The sequence below is a fragment of the Somniosus microcephalus genome, chromosome 4, assembly GCF_052327205.1.
Source record: "Somniosus microcephalus isolate GS21.2 chromosome 4, FLI_Smic_1.0, whole genome shotgun sequence".
NCBI lineage: Eukaryota > Metazoa > Chordata > Chondrichthyes > Squaliformes > Somniosidae > Somniosus > Somniosus microcephalus.
In genome coordinates this window covers 102,147,917-102,166,372 of record NC_140990.1, presented here as the reverse complement: position 1 = coordinate 102,166,372, position 18,456 = coordinate 102,147,917, and the positions used below count along the sequence as shown (strand labels likewise).

Genomic DNA, 18,456 nt, shown 5'->3' with positions numbered 1-18,456 from the left:
ATGTTGCCTCATGGAAGCTGTCCTGAGTTTCCTATTCTTGACTAGCCGTTTTGTAACTTGTCTCGAGTTCTATGTATATTGTTCTTCTCTCGAGTTCTATGTATGATGTGGTGTTCCTGTCTCGAGTTCTATGTTTATTGTTGTGTTCCTTGTATGAATCTAGTTAAGTAATGAATAAAGTACTGTTCCTTAAGATTGTATACCTGCCTCTAGCCTGGTTTCTGCACTTGGGTCCAGAACCTACCTTGCCCGGCGAGCACGGCCCCATATCTACACAGCCCCGTGGCTCCCCAACCCTGACAAAGTGAGTGGGCAGAGATTTGGCAGATGCAATATAATGTTGGAAAGTGTGAGGTTATGCACTTTGGCAGAAAAAATCAAAGAGCAAGTTATTATCTAAATGGAGAGAAGCTGCAAAGTGCTACAGTACAAAGGGATCTGGGGGTCCTGGTGCATGAAACACAAAAAGTTAGTATGCAGGTGCAGCAGGTGATCAGGAAGGCTAATGGAATCTTGCCTTTTATTGCAAGGGGCATGGAGTATAAAAACAGGGAAGCCTTGCTGCAGTTATACAGGGTATTCATGAGGCCACACCTGGAATACTGCGTGCAGTTTTGGTTTCCATATTTAAGAAAAGATATACTTGCTCTCGAGGAGGTTCAGAGAAGGTTCATTCGGTTGATTCCAGAGATGAGGGGGTTGACGTATGAGGAATGGTTGAGTAGGTTGGGACTCTACTCATTGGAGTTCAGAAGAATGAGAGGCGATCTTATCGAAACATATAAGATTGTGAGGGGGCTTGATCGGGTGGATGCAGTGAGGATGTTTCCACTGATGGGTGAGACTAGAACTAAGGGGCATAATCTTAGAATAAGGGGCTGCCCTTTCAAAACTGAGATGAGGAGAAACTTCTTCATTCAGAGGGTAGTAAATCTATGGAATTTGCTACCCCAGAGAGCTGTGGAAGGTGCAACATTAAATAAATTTAAAATGGAGATAGACATTTCCCTAGCAGATAAGGAATTAGGGGTTACGGGGAGAGGGCAGGGAAGTGGACGTGAGTCTAGATTCAGATCAGCCATGATCCTATTGAATGGCGGAGCAGGCCCAAGGGGCCATATGGCCTACTCCTGCTCCTATTTCTTATGTTCTTATAGGAGCAGTAGTAGGCCATTCGGCCCCTCGAGCCTGCTCCGCCATTCAATGAGATCATGGCTGATCATCCAAATTCAGTGGAGGGGAACTGGGAAGTGATGGTGTTCCCATGCACCTGCTGCCCTTGTCCTTCTAAGTGGTGGAGGTCACGTGTTTGGGAGGTGCTGTGAAAGTTCTAGTCAAGTTGCAGATGTATAAAGTCACTCTCCTTTGCCCCTCCCCCTCCCACCTCACTCTCTCTCCTCCCATAGAGACCAGAGTCTTGTGTAGGCCCAGACCGGGTGGTGGGTTCCCTTCCCTGAAGGACATTAGTGAACTAGTTGGGTTTTTATGAAAATCCGGCAGCTTTCTTGGTCACTTGTTTCTCGTGCCAGCCCCACAAATTCCCAGATTCAGTCAGCTCAATTTCACAACCTGTCTTTGTGTTTTTGTGGGTTCTCTCTCACCCTCCTTTTTTCCCATTTTAAATTCATTTTACAGGGTGTTCGAAGGGGAGGATTTGCAGATGGGAAACTCAAACCAAACTTCACTTCAAGATCTGACAGAGTCGCTCAATTCATCAGGACATTTGAGCATGGAAGAAGGAAGCACCGTTCAGAGCGGGGAGAAACTGTTCACGTGTTGTGTGTGTGGACGAGGCTTCAGCCGATCATTCAACCTGGAAAGACACAAGTGCAGTCACACTGGGGAAAGGCCGTTCACCTGCTCTGAGTGTGGGAAGGGATTCACTCAGTCATCCAGCATGCTGAAACACCAGCATGTTCACACTGATGGAAGACCTTTTAAATGTTCTGACTGTGAGAAGTGATTTAAAAGCAAAAAGCATCTGCTGAGACACCAGCGAGTTCACACCAGGGAGAGGCCTTTCACTGCTCCGTTGTGTGGGAAAGGATTCATTCAGTCATCTACCCTGCTGACACACCAGCGAGTTTACACTGGGGAGAGGCCGTTCACCTGCTCTGTGTGTAGGAAGGGATTCACTCTGTCATCCAACCTGCTAACACACCAGCGAGTTCACACTGGTGAGAAGGCGTTCACCTGCTCCGTGTGTGGGGAGGGATTCAGTCAGTCATCGCACCTTCTGAAACACCAGCGAGATCACACTGGGGAGATGCCGTTCACCTGCTCTGAGTGTGGGATGGGATTCATTCAGTCATCCCACCCACTGACACACCAGCGAGTTCACACTGGGAAGAGGCCGTTCACCTGCTCTGTGTGTGGGGAGAGATTCACTCAGTCATCCCACCTTCTGACACACCAGCGAGATCACTCTGGGGAGAGGCCGTTCACCTGCTCCGAGTGTGGGAAGGGATTCACTCAGTCATCCGACCTTCTGAAACACCAGCATGGTCACACTGATGGTAGACCTTTTAAATGTTCTGACTGTGAGAAGAGATGTAAAAGCAAAAAGCATCTGCTGAGGCACCAGCGAGTTCACACCGGGGAGAAGACATTCACCTGCTCTGTGTGTGGGAAGGAATTCACTTGTTCATCCCACTTTGTAACTCACCAACGAGTTCACACTGGGGGGAGGCCGTTCACCTGCTCCGTGTGTGGGAAGGGATTCACTCTGTCATCCACCCTGCTGAGACACCAGCGAGTTCACAAGTGACTGCAGGGGTTTGATTCTGCTGTTATTGTTGCTGTTAATCACAGCCTCGACTGAACCATGTTCATTCTGACAATTGTTGTTTGTTTCTGCTGATATTAATAACTTCTGTAACTGGGCTGGAATTTAATATACTGGGTATATGTCAAATAAATCAGTTTGCTTTAAATGCGTTGTTGTAGATATTTATCATTCCCACCTGAGTATGAAATGTGTCCCAGCCACTCTCTCCCATGGTTCAGAACTCCTAGGCATGGAACAGAAGGCTCCTTTACAAATGCATTTAGAGTCAGGAAGTACAAAAGTGAATGCTGGAAATGTGCTGTCAAATCAGAGATTGGTGTCAAACTGCGGTCTGTTCCTGACTGAAAGTGAAACAGTAGGGTTAAGGTTCCAGTCTGAACATGAGTGGTAATTATTCCACGAGGATTTAATATGTGTGTGACAGTCCTGAGTCTACCATTTTAAGGCAGGTGTTAGCTCATTTAAAATAAACCCGCTTAACATAAATTGGTTAAAGTCTGCACTAAAATAGCAGAGGGAGGAGTTCACAGGAGCCTGTTAACTGCTGGTACAATTATACAACAGACATTTGATCTCCAGATAAAGAAGGACCAGCAGCGTGGTTCCAGGAATTCCCTGTTTTATTGATGTGTGTGTGTTAGACACCAGGATAACTCAAAATACACGACCCGGAACATCCACGGGGTGCAATCCCGACAGTTACTCTGGGATCACTCCCGCTGCGGAACTCCACCACTGACCCTGCTGAAGGTTGTAGGCTCAAGGATTGGGACCTCCAGGAGTGGACTGTGAGAAAGAAGGGTTTCAGTATCCTGACACATATATGGTGAGGAACCAGAGGAATCCTTACTAAGGAGCCATCTGAGGTTTTATCTACCAGCGTAGGTCTAGTGGTAAATTATTCCTGACTCGCTGAACTGTCTCACATTGAACCCAGTTTGGAACAAGATGAATTGAGTTTACAGGAGAATCGGGACAAATATCATCCACAATTGAGGGAGGCAAAAGCAGCCATTAGAGAAGAAAAGAAAAGATAGACTTGCATTTATATAGAGCTTTTCATGACCACCGTATGTCCCAAAGTGCTTTACCGCCAATGAAATACGTTTTGAAGTGTAGTCACTGTTGTAATGTAGGAAATGTGGCAGCCAAATTGTGCACAGCAAGCTCCCACAAACAGCAATGTGATAATGACCAGATAATCTGCTTTTAGTAATGCTGATTGAATGATAAATATTGGCTAGGAGACCAGGGATAACTCCCCTGCTCTTCAAAATAGTGCCATGAGATCTTTTACATCCACCTGGGAGGGCATCAGGGCCTCGTTTTAATGTCTAATCTGAAAGACGGCACCTCTGACAGTGCAGCACTCCCTCAGTACTGCCCTGGAGTGTCAGCCTAGATTTTTGTGCTCAAGTTCGTGGAGTGGGACTCCAACCCACAACCTTCTGAAACTTTTGAAGCAAAGAGATCTTTAGAAAAGAAGATGGTGCACAATTGTGGTAATACCAAATACTTTTCCAGCTACGTCAGGAGTCAGAAGCCTGTTAAAGATGGTTTGGTGCCACAGTTCAGGGCAGATTGAAACAGATGCCCAGGCTGTGGCAGAGCTGTGAAATGACTTTCACATCAGTCTACACTCCTGTGGATGATGCTCAGATTCTGGCTGTGAGATGTGCTGTCGACAATAACCTCAGCAATATTAAAATAGAAAGAGATTGTCATAGAATCAGTGCATAGTACAGCACAGAAGGAGGCCATTCGGCCCATCAAGTATGCGCCGGCTCTTTCGAAGAGCAATCCAGTTAGTCCCACTCCTCACCCCCGGCTCTTTCCCCATATCCCTGCAATTATTTCTCCTTCAAGTATTTATCCAATTCCCTTTTGAAGGCTGCTATTGAATCTTATCCACCACCCTATCAGGCAGTGCATTCCAAACCACTCGGTACATAAACAGGTTTTTCCTCTATCAATCTCAGTTTATTGCTCCACCTCACCAAACGCACTTCTCCCGAGCCTAAGATCCAACTCATCAGAGAGACTAACTTTCCAATCAGTGAAAGGGGTCAATGGTGGAGTGCCATGCCCAGAATGCACCGGAGGCAGAAAGCGCCCTATCTGATCAGTGGACCTCAGCGCGCAGGCGCGGGAGAGGCCAATTGTTGGGCAGTGTGAGCTAAGCATGAACAGCTCCAGCGGGGAAAGGGAGGCAGGTCAAAAAAACCCAGGAGAAAGAGAGAGTGGTCAGGGAGCGTCTGTAAATAAAGGAGAAATAGTGACTTGTCAGGGAGCATCTGTAACTGGAGGAGAAAGAGTGAGTGGTCAGGGGGCGTCTGTAAATGGAGGAGAAATGGTGAGTGGGCAGGGAGGGTCTGTAAATGGAGGAGAAAGGGAGCGTGGTCAGGGAGCATCTGTAAATGGAGGAGAAACGGTGCGTGGTCAGGGAGCTTCTGTAAATAGAGGAGAAATGGTGAGTGGTCAGGGAGCGCCTGTAAATGGAGGAGAAATGGTGCGTGGTCAGGGAAAGTGTGTAAATGGAGGAGAAAGGATGAGTGGTGAGGGAGCATCTGTAAATGTAGGAGAAATGGTGATGGTCATGGAGCATCTGTAAATGAAGGAGAAATGGTGCGTGGTCAGGGAGTGTCTGTAAATGAAGAAGAAAGAGTGAGTGGTCAGGGGGCGTCTGTAAATGGAGGAGAAATGGTGAGTGGTCAGGGAGCATCTGTAAATGGAGGAGAAATGGTGAGTGGTCATGGAGCGTCTGTCATTGAAGAAGAAAGAGTGAGTGGTCAGGGGGCGTCTGTAAATGGAGGAGAAATGGTGAGTGGTCAGGGAGTGTCTGTAAATGGAGGAGAAATGGTGAGTGGTCAGGGAGCATCTGTAAATGGAGGAGAAATGGTGAGTGGGCAGGGAGCATCTGTAAATGGAGGAGAAATGGTGAGTGGACAGGGAGATTCTGTAAATTGAGGAGAAATGGTGAGTGGGCAGGGAGCATCTGTAAATGGAGGAGAAATGGTGAGTGGGCAGGGAGCGTCTGTAAATGGAGGAGAAATGGTGAGTAGGCAGGGAGCGTCTATAAATGGAGGAGAAATGGTGAGTGGCTAGGGAGCGTCCCTAAATGAAGGTGAAATGGGGATGGGTCAGTGAGCATCTGAAAATGATGGAGAAATAGTGAGTGTCAGGGAACATCTGTAAATGAAGGAGAAAGAGTGAGTGATCAGGGAGCATCTGTAAATGAAGGAGAAAGAGTGAGTGGTCAGGGAGTGTGTGTAAATGGAGAAGAAAGAGTGAGTGGTTAGGGAGAATCTGTAAATGGATGAGAAAGAGTGAATGGTCAGGGAGCATCTGTAAATGGAGGAAAAATAGTCGTCAGGAGCATCTGCAAATTGAGGAGAAAGAGCGAGTGGTCAGGGAGCATCTGTAAATGGAGGAGAACGAGTGAGTGGTCAGGGAGCATCTGCAAATTGAGGAGAAAGAATGAGTGGTCAGGGAACATCTGTAAATGGAGGAGAAAGAGAGTGGTCTTGGTCCGTCTGTAAATGGAGGAGAAATGGAGACTGGTCAGGGAGCACCTGTAAATGGAGGAGAAATGGTGCATAGTCAGGGAGTGTCTTTAAATGGAGGAGAAAGGGTGAGTGGTGAGGGAGCATCTGTAAATGTAGGAGAAAGGGTGAGTGATCAGTGAGTGGGTGTAAATGGAGGAGAAAGAGGAAGTGTCTGTAAATGGAGGAGAAATGGTGAGAGTCAGGGAGCGTCTGAAAATGAGGGAGAAATAGTGACTTGCCAGGGAGCATCTGTAACTGGAGGAGAAAGAGTGAGTGGTCAGGGAGCATCTGTAAATGAAGGAGAAAGAGTGATTGGTCAGGGAGCATCTGTAAATGAGGGAGGAAGAGTGAGTGGTCAGGGAGTGTGTGTAAATGGAGAAGAAATGGTGAGTGGTCAGGGAGCATCTGTAAATGTAGGCAAAGCTTCGAGTGGTCAGGGAGCGTGTGTAAATGGAGGAGAAAGTGTAACTGGTCAGGGAGCATCTGTAAATGGAGGAGAAAGAGTGAGTGGTCAGGGAGTGTCTGTAAATGGAGGAGACAGGGTGAGTCATCAGAGAGCGTGTGTAAATGGAGGAGAAATGGTGAGTGGTCAGTGAGCGTGTGTAAATGGAGGAGCAAGAGGAAGTTTCTGTGTTATAAATCTCATCATTCAAGAAACTACTCGTGAAATAACGCTGGACGGCCAGCTGGTGGTGCCGTCCAAGGAGTATAAATACTCGGGCATCGGCCCCAGCTTGCCAGGGACATTTTGTAAGACAAGAAACTAGTGAAGTACAACTAGACCTCCATGTTCTGAAATAAGTTGATTAAAGCCTTGCTTTATACTCAAACCAAGTGCGTAGTGAGTTTTATTACGTCAATTTTATCAACTTGATATCGACACTATGCTTTGGATGATTCGGGGACAGCCAGCTACGACTCGAACCATAGAAGGGAACTCAGACAAGTAATCGATCCATCATGGAGAACTACTCAGACCCGCCCGTCTCGACCTGGACCCGAATTCACTTACCACTGCTAAGGTATGGAAACACTGGTATCGTACCTTTAGCATCTTCCTTGAGGAGTGTGGTGAGAATGTTCCTAACAAGTTACAAATGCTTGCTAATTATATATCCCCTCATGTGTTTGATTATATCAAAGACTGTGTGGACTATGACGCCGCTATCCAAATACTACAGCAGCTATACGTCAAGTCCACAAATGAAATTTTTGTTTGGCATCTACTGGCCACAAGTCGACAACAACCCGGGGAATCACTCGACGAATTCCTTCAGAAACTTTGCAGGCTCAGCAAGGATTGTAATCTTAAAGCTGTTACAGCTGAGCAGTACCAGGAGGAGTTAATTCGTGGTTCCTTTATTAATGGGATTGCATCTCCCTTCATACGTCAGTGTCTGTTGGAGAATGAAACCCTCAAGTTACAGGCTGCCTATGACCAGGCATGTTCTCTGGACTTAGCAAAGAGGAATGCAGACACCTATCTTTCACCACGTGCACGGGCTGCTGCTATCACTTTTAGTGACTCTTTCAATAGGCCTCGGGCGGAAGCCCTCATGGATGACAACTCCAACCCGGCTGATGACAACTCTACCCATAGAAACCTACACTGATGACGACCCTGCCCTAGCGGCATCTTGGCAATCTGGAAGGAAGTGTTTCTTCTGTGGAGGTGCGTTCCATTGTAGGAAATGTTGTCCTGCTCGTAACGCAACCTGCAATCATTGCAGCAAGAAAGGTCACTTTTCTAAGGTATGCCAGTCAAGAGCCACTGTTTGTAAGAAAGGCCCCCTTTCTAAGGTATACTGGTCGAGAGCTCCTGTTAGTTTTGCAGCTACTATCTATAAAACTGCTCCTCCACCAAGAGCCACTACTAAGGTTACAGCTGTCAAGGGTAAAACTGCCCCTCCTCCCATCACAGCTGTTTTTCCCCAAAGTCTGTCCCATGCAGCCACAAAGGTTTCAGTAAATGGATACATTTTGAGTGCACTAACCGACTCATGCAGCTCTGACAGCTTCATTAGTGAGCGGGCTGTCAGTAAGTTAAAACTGCGTATTTACCCCTCAGACAGGGAAATTGCAGTGGCTCTGACGACACAGACCACCAATTCTTCCGGCTTTTGTCTTGTTGACCTAATTCTCAATGGCCGCACTTATTTCTCTACCTGGCTCAGGGTGCTCTAGAACCTATGCAGTGATGTGCTCCTGGGACAGGATTTCCAGAAACAACACAAAAGACTCACTTTCGAGTTTGGAGGGTCAAAGTCAGAGCTTACTATTTCCAAAGTACTGTTCTGTGCGCTTTTGGCGGCTTCGCTCAATGAGCCCTCCTTGTTTGCCAATCTTTCCCCCCGATGTAAGTCCATAGTCACTAAATCACAACGTTTCAGCCAAGATGATCGATCCTTTATCGAGACAGAAATCTCTCGCCTTCTAGCTGACGGTATCATTGAGCCATGTTCATCTTCCTGGCGGGCTCAAGTCGTTGTTAAAAATCCTCTGAAGCAACACAAGAAACGTCTTTACATCGATTACTCGCAAACTAGTAACCAGTATACCGACCTTGATGCCTACCCACTACCATGCATCGATGACATGGTTAATAACCTTGCCAACTACAAGGTATTTCCAACTTTTGATTTAAAGAGCGCATATCATCAAGTGCCGTTAAAGGACTCTGACAAGATGTATACGGCCTTTGAGGCCAATGGTCTGCTTTACCAGTTTTGTCGCCTTCCATTTGGGGTCACCAATGGGGTGGCCATCTTTCAACGGGCAATGGATAGCCTAGTCAAACAGGAGAGCTCAACAGACACTTTTCCATATCTGGATAATATCACCATTGCTGGTCATGACCAGAAGGAGCATGATGCCAAACTCCAGAAATTTTTTGACGTTCTCTGTCATCGCAACTTAACCTTAAATGAGTCCAAATCTGTGAAATCAGTGCCATCAGTCAACATCCTTGGCCACTAGGTGGGCAACGGTGTCATCAAACCGGATCTGGAGTGACTTCATCCGCTTCAGGAGCTCCCTCCCCCTATGCATCTCGGCTCTCTTCGTCGGGCACTCGGCATGTTTGCCTATTATGCAAAATGGATACCCCACTTCTCCAACAAGTTCCAGCCCCTGCTTCATGCAAAGTCATTTCCATTTGAGGCAACGGCTATTTCAGCTTTCAACCTCCTCAAGCGACAACTGGAAAAAGCCACGCTTCGTTCCATTGATGAAAATTTTCCTTTCGTAGTCGAGTGCGATGCATCGGATGTGGTGATCTCTGCTACCTTGAATCAAGGTGGTTGACCCATTGCATTTCTGTCCAGAACTTTGCAGGGTAGCAAGCTCCATTATCCTCCTGTCGAGAAGGAGGCTATGGCCATCATCGAAGCATTACATAAATGGAGTCATTTTCTCGCTCGTCGCCATTTCACACTTATAACCGATCAGCGCTCCGTGGCCTTTATGCTGGATAACCGGAAACGCAGTAAGATCAAAAATAACAAAATACAACTCTGGAGGATGGAATTGGCTACCTTTGGATACGCCATACATTATCGACCCGGCAAAGAGAATGTGGCCCCAGATACCCTCACACGGGCATTCTGCTCTTCTATGTCAACTTCGACTCTGGAGGATCTTCATACTGACTTATGCCATTCTGGCATTACCCGTATGTTGCACTTTGTGCGATCTAAAAATCTCCCATTTTCTATGGAAGATGTGGAAAGAACGTGCTCCTCCTGTAGAATTTGTGCGGAATTAAAACCGCAATTCTTCCTTCCATCGGATGGCTCGCTCATACACGCTATGCAGCCTATGCAGCGACTCAGCATTGACTTTAAAGGGCCATTGACCTCCTCAATGTGAAACACCTACTTACTGACTATGGTGGACGAATATTCACGCTTTCCATTTGCTTTCCGCTGTCCCAATATGCTTACTTCCACAGTGATCAAATGCCTTGATCAAGTCTTTTCCCTTTGCGGTATGGCCAATTTCATCCACTCTGATCGGGGTCCCTCCTTCATGTCAAGTGAACTCAAAAGTTATCTCTCCCAACGGGAATCACCACAAGTAAAACAACACTGTACCAGCCCATCGGTAATGGACAGGTTGAGAGATACAAAGCTATCATTTCGAATGCTGTTCATCTTGCGCTGAGGTCACGCAAACTACCAGACCAGCAGTGGGAATCTATGCTCCCTGACGTGTTGCATTCCATCAGGTCTCTCCTTTCTACGTCTACCAATGTCACACCTCACGAGCGATTCTTCAGCTTCCAGCGTCGCTCCACCCATGGGATGTCTCTACCATCATGGTTGGCAGCTCCCAGCCCCATGCTGCTCCGAAGATTCGTCCAATCATCTAAAACTGATCCTCTCGTCAATGAGGTGGAACTCACGGATGTCAACCCCACGTACGCGCACGTGCGGTATCCTGATGGCCGGGAGTCCACCGTTTCGCTCCAGGGCCTGGCTCCCTGTCTGGCCATATCCATGGACTCAACTGATAGAGGGACCCACGGGGATGATGCCTACACTCTGCGCTCCCCCGAAGATGATGCCCTACCTGGGGCATCGAGAGATCTGCCAGCTGCCCCACTGGATCCACTCAGGGAGCCGAGCACGCCCCGTGGGATGGCCACCCGCGGCCAGGACACTGGTCAATCCCCGGCTATCCAACAGGATGAAGCCAGTTCTGCGCCTGTAGGAACCCACACCTGGAGTCACAATCTCCCCAGCCTCCCTTGGGTTGATCAGAGCAACACGGGCCCAGCTGATCCACCGGTATGGATCAAGCGGCCCAGGGACCAAGACGTCCCTTCTAGCCATAAACAAATATCTAACAGACTGCGGCTATTCGTGGTCCGCCTCATCCGCTAAGAGGAAGTCGGCAGACTTCCAAATCCTTTAGGCAGGAAGAATGTTATAAATCTCATCATTCAAGAAACTACTCATGAAATAATGCTGGACGGCCAGCTGGTGGTGCTGTCCAAGGAGTATAAATACTCGGGCGTTGGCCCCAGCTTGCCAGGGACATTTTGTAAGACAAGGAACTACTGAATTACAACTAGACCTCCATGTTCTGAAACAAGTTGATTAAAGCCTTGCTTTATGCTCAAACCAAGTGCGTAGTGAGTTTTATTACGTCAGTCTGTAAATGGAGGAGAAATGGTGAGTGGTCAGGGTGCATCTGTAAATGGAGGAGTATTGGTGAGTGGTCAGGGAGCGTCTGTAAATGAAGGAGAAAGAGTGAGTGGTCAGGGAGCGTGTGTAAATGGAGGAGAAATAGTGACTTGTCAGGGAGCGTCTGTAACTGGAGGAGAAAGAGTGAGTGGTCAGGGGGCGTCTGTAAATGAAGGAGAAATGGTGACTGGTCAGGGAGCGTCTGTAAATGGAGGAGGAAGGTTGAGTGGTCAGGGAGCATGTGTAAATGGAGGAGAAATGGAGACTGGTCAGGGAGCATCTGTAAATGAAGGAGCAATGGTGAGTGGTCAGGGAGCATGTGTAAATGGAGGAGAAATAGTGGTCAGGGAGCATCTGCAAATTGAGGAGAAAGAGCGAGTGGTCAGGGAGCATCTGTAAATGGAGGAGAACGAGTGAGTGGTCAGGGAGCATCTGCAAATTGAGGAGAAAGAATGAGTGGTCAGGGAACATCTGTAAATGGAGGAGAAAGAGAGAGGTCTTGGTGCGTCTGTAAATGGAGGAGAAATGGTGTGTAGTCAGGGAGCATCTGTAAATGAAGGTGAAGCTTCGAGTGGTCAGGGAGCATGTGTAAATGGAGGAGAAAGAGTAACTAGTCAGGGAGCATCTGTAAATGGAGGAGAATGAGTGGGTGGTCAGGGAGCGTCTGTAAATGGAGGAGACAGGGTGAGTCATCAGGGAGCGCCTGTAAATGGAGGAGAAATGGTGAGCGGTCAGAGAGCATGTGTAAATGGAGGAGAAAGAGGGAGCGTCTGTAAATGGAGGAGAAATAGTGAGTGGTCAGGGAGCGTCTGTAAATGGAGGAGAAATGGTGCGTGGTCAGGGAGCGTCTTTAAATGGAGGAGAAAGAGTGAGTGGTCAGGGAGAGTCCATTAAAGAAGAAGAAATGGCAACTGGTCAGGGAGCATCTGTGTATGAAGTAGAAATGGAGACTGGTCAGGGAGCGTCTGTGAATGAAGAAGAAATGGGGACTGGTCAGTGAGCATCTGTAAATGAAGAAGAAATGGTGAGTGGTCAGGGAGCGTCTGTAAATGGAGGAGAAATGGTGCGTAGTCAGGGAGCGTCTGTAAATGGAGGAGAAAGGGTGAGTGGTCAGGGAGAGTCCATTAAAGAAGAAGAAATGGCAACTGATCAGGTAGCATCTGTAATTGAAGGAGAAATGGGGACTGGTAAGGGAGCATCTGTAAATGAAGAAGAAATGGTGAGTGGTCAGGGAGCGTCTGTAAATGGAGGAGAAATGGTGCATAGTCAGGGAGCGTCTGTAAATGGAGGAGAAATGGTGCGTGGTCAGGGAGCGTCTTTAAATGGAGGAGAAAGGGTGAGTGGTCAGAGAGCGTCTGTAAATGGAGGAGAAATGGTGAGTGGTCAGGGTGCATCTGTAAATGGAGGAGAAATGGTGAGCGGTCAGGGAGCATCTGTAAATGAACGAGAAAGAGTGAGTGGTCAGGGAGTGTCTATAAATGAAAGAGAAATGGTGAGTGATCAGGGAGCGTCTAAAAATGATGGAGAAATGATGAGTGTCAGGGAGCATCTGTAAATGTAGGAGAAAGAGTGAGTGGTCAGGGAGCGTCTGGAAATGAAGGAGAAAGAGTGAGGGGTCAGGGAGTGTGTGTAAATGGAGGAGACAGAGTGAGTGGTTAGGGAGCATCTGTAAATGGACGAGAAAGGGTGAATGGTCAGGGAGCGTCTGTAAATGGAGGAGAAATAGTGGTCAGGGAGCGTCTGCAAATTGAGGAGAAATAGTGGTCAGGGAGCGTCTGCAAATTGAGGAGAAAGAGCGATTGGTCAGGGAGCATCTGTAAATGGAGGAGAAAGAGAGAGGTCTTGGTGCGTCTATAAATGGAGGAGAAATGGTGCATAGTCGGGGAGCATCTGTAAATGAAGGAGAAATGGTGCGTGGTCAGGGAGCGTCTGGAAATGCAGGAGAAAGGATGCGTGGTGAGGGAGCATCTGTAAATGCAGAAGAAATGGTGAGTGGTCAGGGAGCGTCTGTAAATGGAGGAGAAATGGTGCGTGGTCAGGGAGCGTCTTTAAATGGAGGAGAAAGGGTGAGTGGTCAGTGAGCGTGTGTAAATGGAGAAGAAAGAGGAAGTTTCTGTGTTATAAATCTCATCATTCAAGAAACTACTCGTGAAATAATGCTGGACGGCCAGCTGGTGGCGCCGTCCAAGGAGTATAAATACTTGGGCGTCGGCCCCAGCTTGACAGGGACATTTTGTAAGACAAGGAACTAGTGAAGTACAACTAGACCTCCATGTTCTGAAACAAGTTGATTAAAGCCTTGCTTTATGCTCAAACCAAGTGTGTTGTGAGTTTTATTACATCAGTTTGTAAATGGAGGAGAAATGGTGAGTGGTCAGGGTGCAAATGTAAATGGAGGAGAAATGGTGAGTGGTCAGGGAGCGTCTGTAAATGAAGGAGAAAGAGTGAGTGGTCAGGGAGCGTCTGTAAATGGAGGAGAAATAGTGACTGGTCAGGGAGAGTCTGTAAATGAAGAAGAAATAGTGACTTGTCAGGGAGCGTCTGTAACGGGAGCAGAAAGAGTGAGTGGTCAGGGGGCATCTGTAAATGAAGGAGAAATGGTGACTGGTCAGGGAGCATCCAAAAATGGAGGAAAAAGGTTGAGTGGTCAGGGAGCATGTGTAAATGGAGGAGAAATGGAGACTGGTCAGGGAGCGTCTGTAAATGAAGGAGAAATGGTGAGTGGTCAGGGAGCATATGTAAATTGAGAAGAAATGGTGAGTGGTCAGGGAGCATCTGTAAATGTAGGCGAAGCTTTAAGTGGTCAGGGAGCGTGTGTTAATGGAGGAGAAAGAGTACCTGGTCAAGGAGCGTCTGTAAATGGAGGAGAAAGAATGAGTGGTCAGGGAGCGTCTGTAAATAGAGGAGAATGAGCTTTCAGGGAGCGTCTGTAAATGGAGGAGAAATGGTGAGTAGGCAGGGAGCATCTGTAAATGGAGGAGGAAGGATGAATGGTCAGGGAGCATCTGTAAATGGAGGAGAAATTGTGCGTAGTCAGAGAGCATGTGTAAATGGAGTAGAAAGAGGGAGCGTCTGTAAATGGAGGAGAAATGGTGAGTGGTCAAGATGCGTCTGTAAATGGAGGAGAAAGAATGAGTGGTCAGGGAGAGTCTGTAAATGGAGGAGAAAGAGTGAGTGGTCAGGGAGCGTCTGTAAATCGAGGAGAAATGGTGAGTGGTCAGGGAGCATCTGTAAATGGAGGAGAAATGGTGAGTAGGCAGGAGGCATCTGTAAATGGAGGAGAAATGGTGAGCGGTTAGGGGGCATCTGTAAATGGAGGAGAAAGAGTGAGTGGTCAGGGGGCGTCTGTAAATGAAGGAGAAATGGTGACTGGTCAGGGAGCGTCTGTAAATGGAGGAGGAAGGTTGAGTGGTCAGGGAGCATGTGTAAATGGAGAAGAAATGGTGAGTGGTCAGGGAGCATCTGTAAATGTAGGCGAAGCTTTGAGTGGTCAGGGAGCATGTGTTAATGGAGGAGAAAGAGTACCTGGTAAGGGAGCGTCTGTAAATGGAGCAGAAAGAATGAGTGGTCAGGGAGCATCTGTAAATAGAGGAGAAAGAATGAGCTTTCAGGGAGCATCTGTAAATGGAGAAGCAATGGTGAGTAGGCAAGGAGCGTCTGTAAATGGAGGAGAAATGGTGAGTAGGCAGGGAGCATCTGTAAATGGGGGAGAAATGGTGCGTAGTCAGAGAGCGTGTGTAAATGGAGGAGAAAGAGGGAGCGTCTATAAATGGAGGAGAAATGGTGAGTGGTCAGGATGCGTCTGTAAATGGAGGACAAAGAATGTGTGGTCAGGGAGAGTCTGTAAATGGAGGAGAAAGAGTGAGTGGCCAGGGAGCGTCTGTAAATTGAGGAGAAATGGTGAGTGGTCAAGGAGCATCTGTAAATGGAGAAGAAATGGTGAGTAGGCAGGGGGCATCTGTAAATGGGGGAGGAATGGTGAGTGGTCAGGGAGCATCTGTAAATGAAGGTGAAATGGTGAGTTGTCAGGGAGTGTCTGTAAATGAAGGTGAAATGGTGATTGGGTCAGGGAGCGTCTGTAAATGATGGAGAAAAGGTGAGTGGTGAGGGAGTGTCTGTAAATGAAGGAGAAAGTGAGTGGTCAGGTAGTGTGTGTAAATGGAGGAGAATGTGTGAGCGGTTAGGGAGCATCTGTAAATGAATGAGAAATGGAGAATGGTCAGGGAGTGTCTGTAAATGGAGGAGAAAGCGTGGTCAGTGAGCGTCTGCAAATTGAGAAGAAAGAGTGAGTGGTCAGGGAGCGTCTGTAAAAGGAGGGGAATGAGTGAGTGGTCAGGGAGCACCTGCAAATTGAGGAGATAGAATGGGTGGTCAGGGAACATCTGTAAATGGAGGAGAAAGAGAGTGGTCTTGGTGCGTCTCTAAATGGAGACTGGTCAGGAAGCGTCTGTAAATGGAGGAGAAATGGGGAGTGGTCCGGGAGCATCTGTAAATGGAGGATAAATAGTGACTGGTCAGGGAGCATCTGTAAATGGAGGAGAGTGAGTGGTCAGGGAGCGTCTGTAAATGGAGGAGGAAGGTTGAGTGTTCAGGGCGCGTGTGTAAATGGAGGAGCGTGTCCAAAGATGTGCGGGTTAGGTTGATTGGCTATGATAAATTGACCCTTAGTGGTAGGGGGATTAAATACGTGGGGTTATGGGGATAGGGTGGGATATGTGTTGGTGTAGGGGTTACGGGGATCGGGTGGGATATGTGTCGGTGCAGGCTCGATGGGCCGAAATGGCCTCTATCTGCACTGTGGGGTTTCTGTGATTCTGTGAAATGGGGATTGGTCAGGGAGCATCTGTAAATGAAGGAGAAATGGTGAGAGGTCAGGGAGCATCTGTAACTGAAGGAGACAAACTGAGTGGTCAGGGAGCGTCTGTAAATAGAGGAGAAAGAATGAGTTTTCAGGGAGCAACTGTAAATGGAGGAGAAAGGGTGAGTGGTTAGGGAGCGTCTGTAAATGGAGGAGGCAGGGTGAGTGGTCAGGGAGCGTCTGTAAATGGAGGAGAATGGGTGAGTGGTCAGGGAGCGTCCGTAAATGGAGGAGAAAGGGTGAGTGGTCAGGGAGCGTCTGTAAATGGAGGAGAAAGAGTGAGTGGTCAGGGAACTTCTGTAAATGGAGAAATGGTGATTGGTCAGGGAACGTCTGTAAATGAGGGAGAAATGGTGACTGGTCAGGGAGTGTCTGTAAATGAAGCAGAAGTGGTAATGGGCCCGTTAGGGAGACAATTCACTTTTTCCATGTGTGGGAAGGGATTCATTCAGCGGTCCCACTTGGTTAGACACCAGCGTATTAATACTGATCAGAGCCTGTTCGCGTGTTCTCACTGTGCGAAGAGGTTTACAAACTCATCCCACCTGATGAGGCACCTGCCTATTCACACTGGGGAGAGGCCGTTCACCTGTTCCGGGTGTGGGAAAGGATTTAACCAGTCCTCACCCCCGCTGACACATCTGCGAGTTCATACTTGGGAGAGACCGTTCACCTGCTGTGAGTGTGGGAAGAGATTCACTTGGTCATCCCACTTGCTGAGGCACCAGTGAGTTCACACTGGGGAGAGGCCATTCACCTGCTCCGGGTGTGGGAAGGGATTTAACCAGTCCTCCTCCCTGTTGACTCACCAGCGAGTTCACACTGGGGAGTGGCCCTTCACCTGCTCCCAGTGTGGAAAAGGATTTAACCAGTCCTCGCTCCTGCAGATAGACCAGCAAGTTCACACTGGGGAGAGGCCGTTCACCTGCTCCGGGTATGGAAAGGGATTTAACCAGCCCTCTCCTCTGCTGACACACCAGCGAGTTCACACTGGGGAGAGGCATTTCACCTGCTCCAGGTGTGGGAAGGGATTTAACCAGTCCTCGCTCCTGCTGATACACCAGCGAGTTCACAAGTGACTGCAGGGGTTGGATTCTTCTGTTATTGATACTGTTAATCACATCCAGGACTGATTTGTGTTCATTCTAACAGTTGGGGTTTGTTTCTGCTGATGTTAATAAACCCTATAACTGGGCTGGAGTTCAATATTCTGAATAGATGTCAAATAAATCAAAGGGTGAAAGGTCAGAGTCACTCTTGTCCCTGAAAGGGGGGTAAAATTACTGCTGATTGTGTTTCCCTCCAATGGAGTTTGTTGTTACTTTTGCCAAATACTCTTTAAAGGGATTTCCCAAATACTGACAACTGTTTCAAATGGAGCTAAAATCTGTGCAGGGTTTGGGGAAATAATGTTCAGAGACGAACATGTTTTAACATAAAATGGTTAAAATACATTGCCATTAAATGTCTGATAGAATGTTCATTATGGGAGAGAGAAGTTTAGTCTGAGTTAGAAACTCAAACAGATGTTTCACTGCAGACAGGTCGCCATGGCAACACTGATAAGACATTCATAGAAACATAGAAACATAGAATATAGGAGCAGGAGTAGGCCATTCGGCCCCTCGAGCCTGCTCCGCCACTCAATGAGATCATGGCTGATCATTCAAATTCAGTACCCTGTCCCTGCCTTCTCCCCATATCCCTTGATCCCTTTAGCCTTAAGAAATATATCTAACTCCTTCTTGAATATATTTAATGAATTGGCTTCTACTGCCTTCTGTGGTAGAGAATTACACAGGTTCTCCACTCTCTGGGTGAAGAAATTCCTCCTCATCGCTGTCCTAAATGGCTTACCCCTTAACCTTAGACTGTGACCCCTGGTTCTGGACTCCCCGGCCATCGGGAACATCCTTCCTGCATCTAGTCTGTCTAGTCCTGTTAGAATTTTATAAGTTTCAATGAGATCCCCTCTCATTCTTCTAAACTCCAGCGAGTATAAGCCCAATTGACCCAATCTCTCCTCATACATCATTCCTGCCATCCCAGGTATCAGCCTGGTGAATCTTCGCTGCGCTC

The 18,456-nt window shown here is 47.6% G+C and overlaps 1 pseudogene; it reads left to right on the top strand.

Moving 5' to 3' along the window:
* Window positions 1-1,963: 1,963 nt before the first annotated feature.
* LOC147119613 (uncharacterized) lies at window positions 1,964-17,456 on the top strand (annotated as a pseudogene).
* The last annotated feature ends 1,000 nt before the right edge of the window (window positions 17,457-18,456 follow it).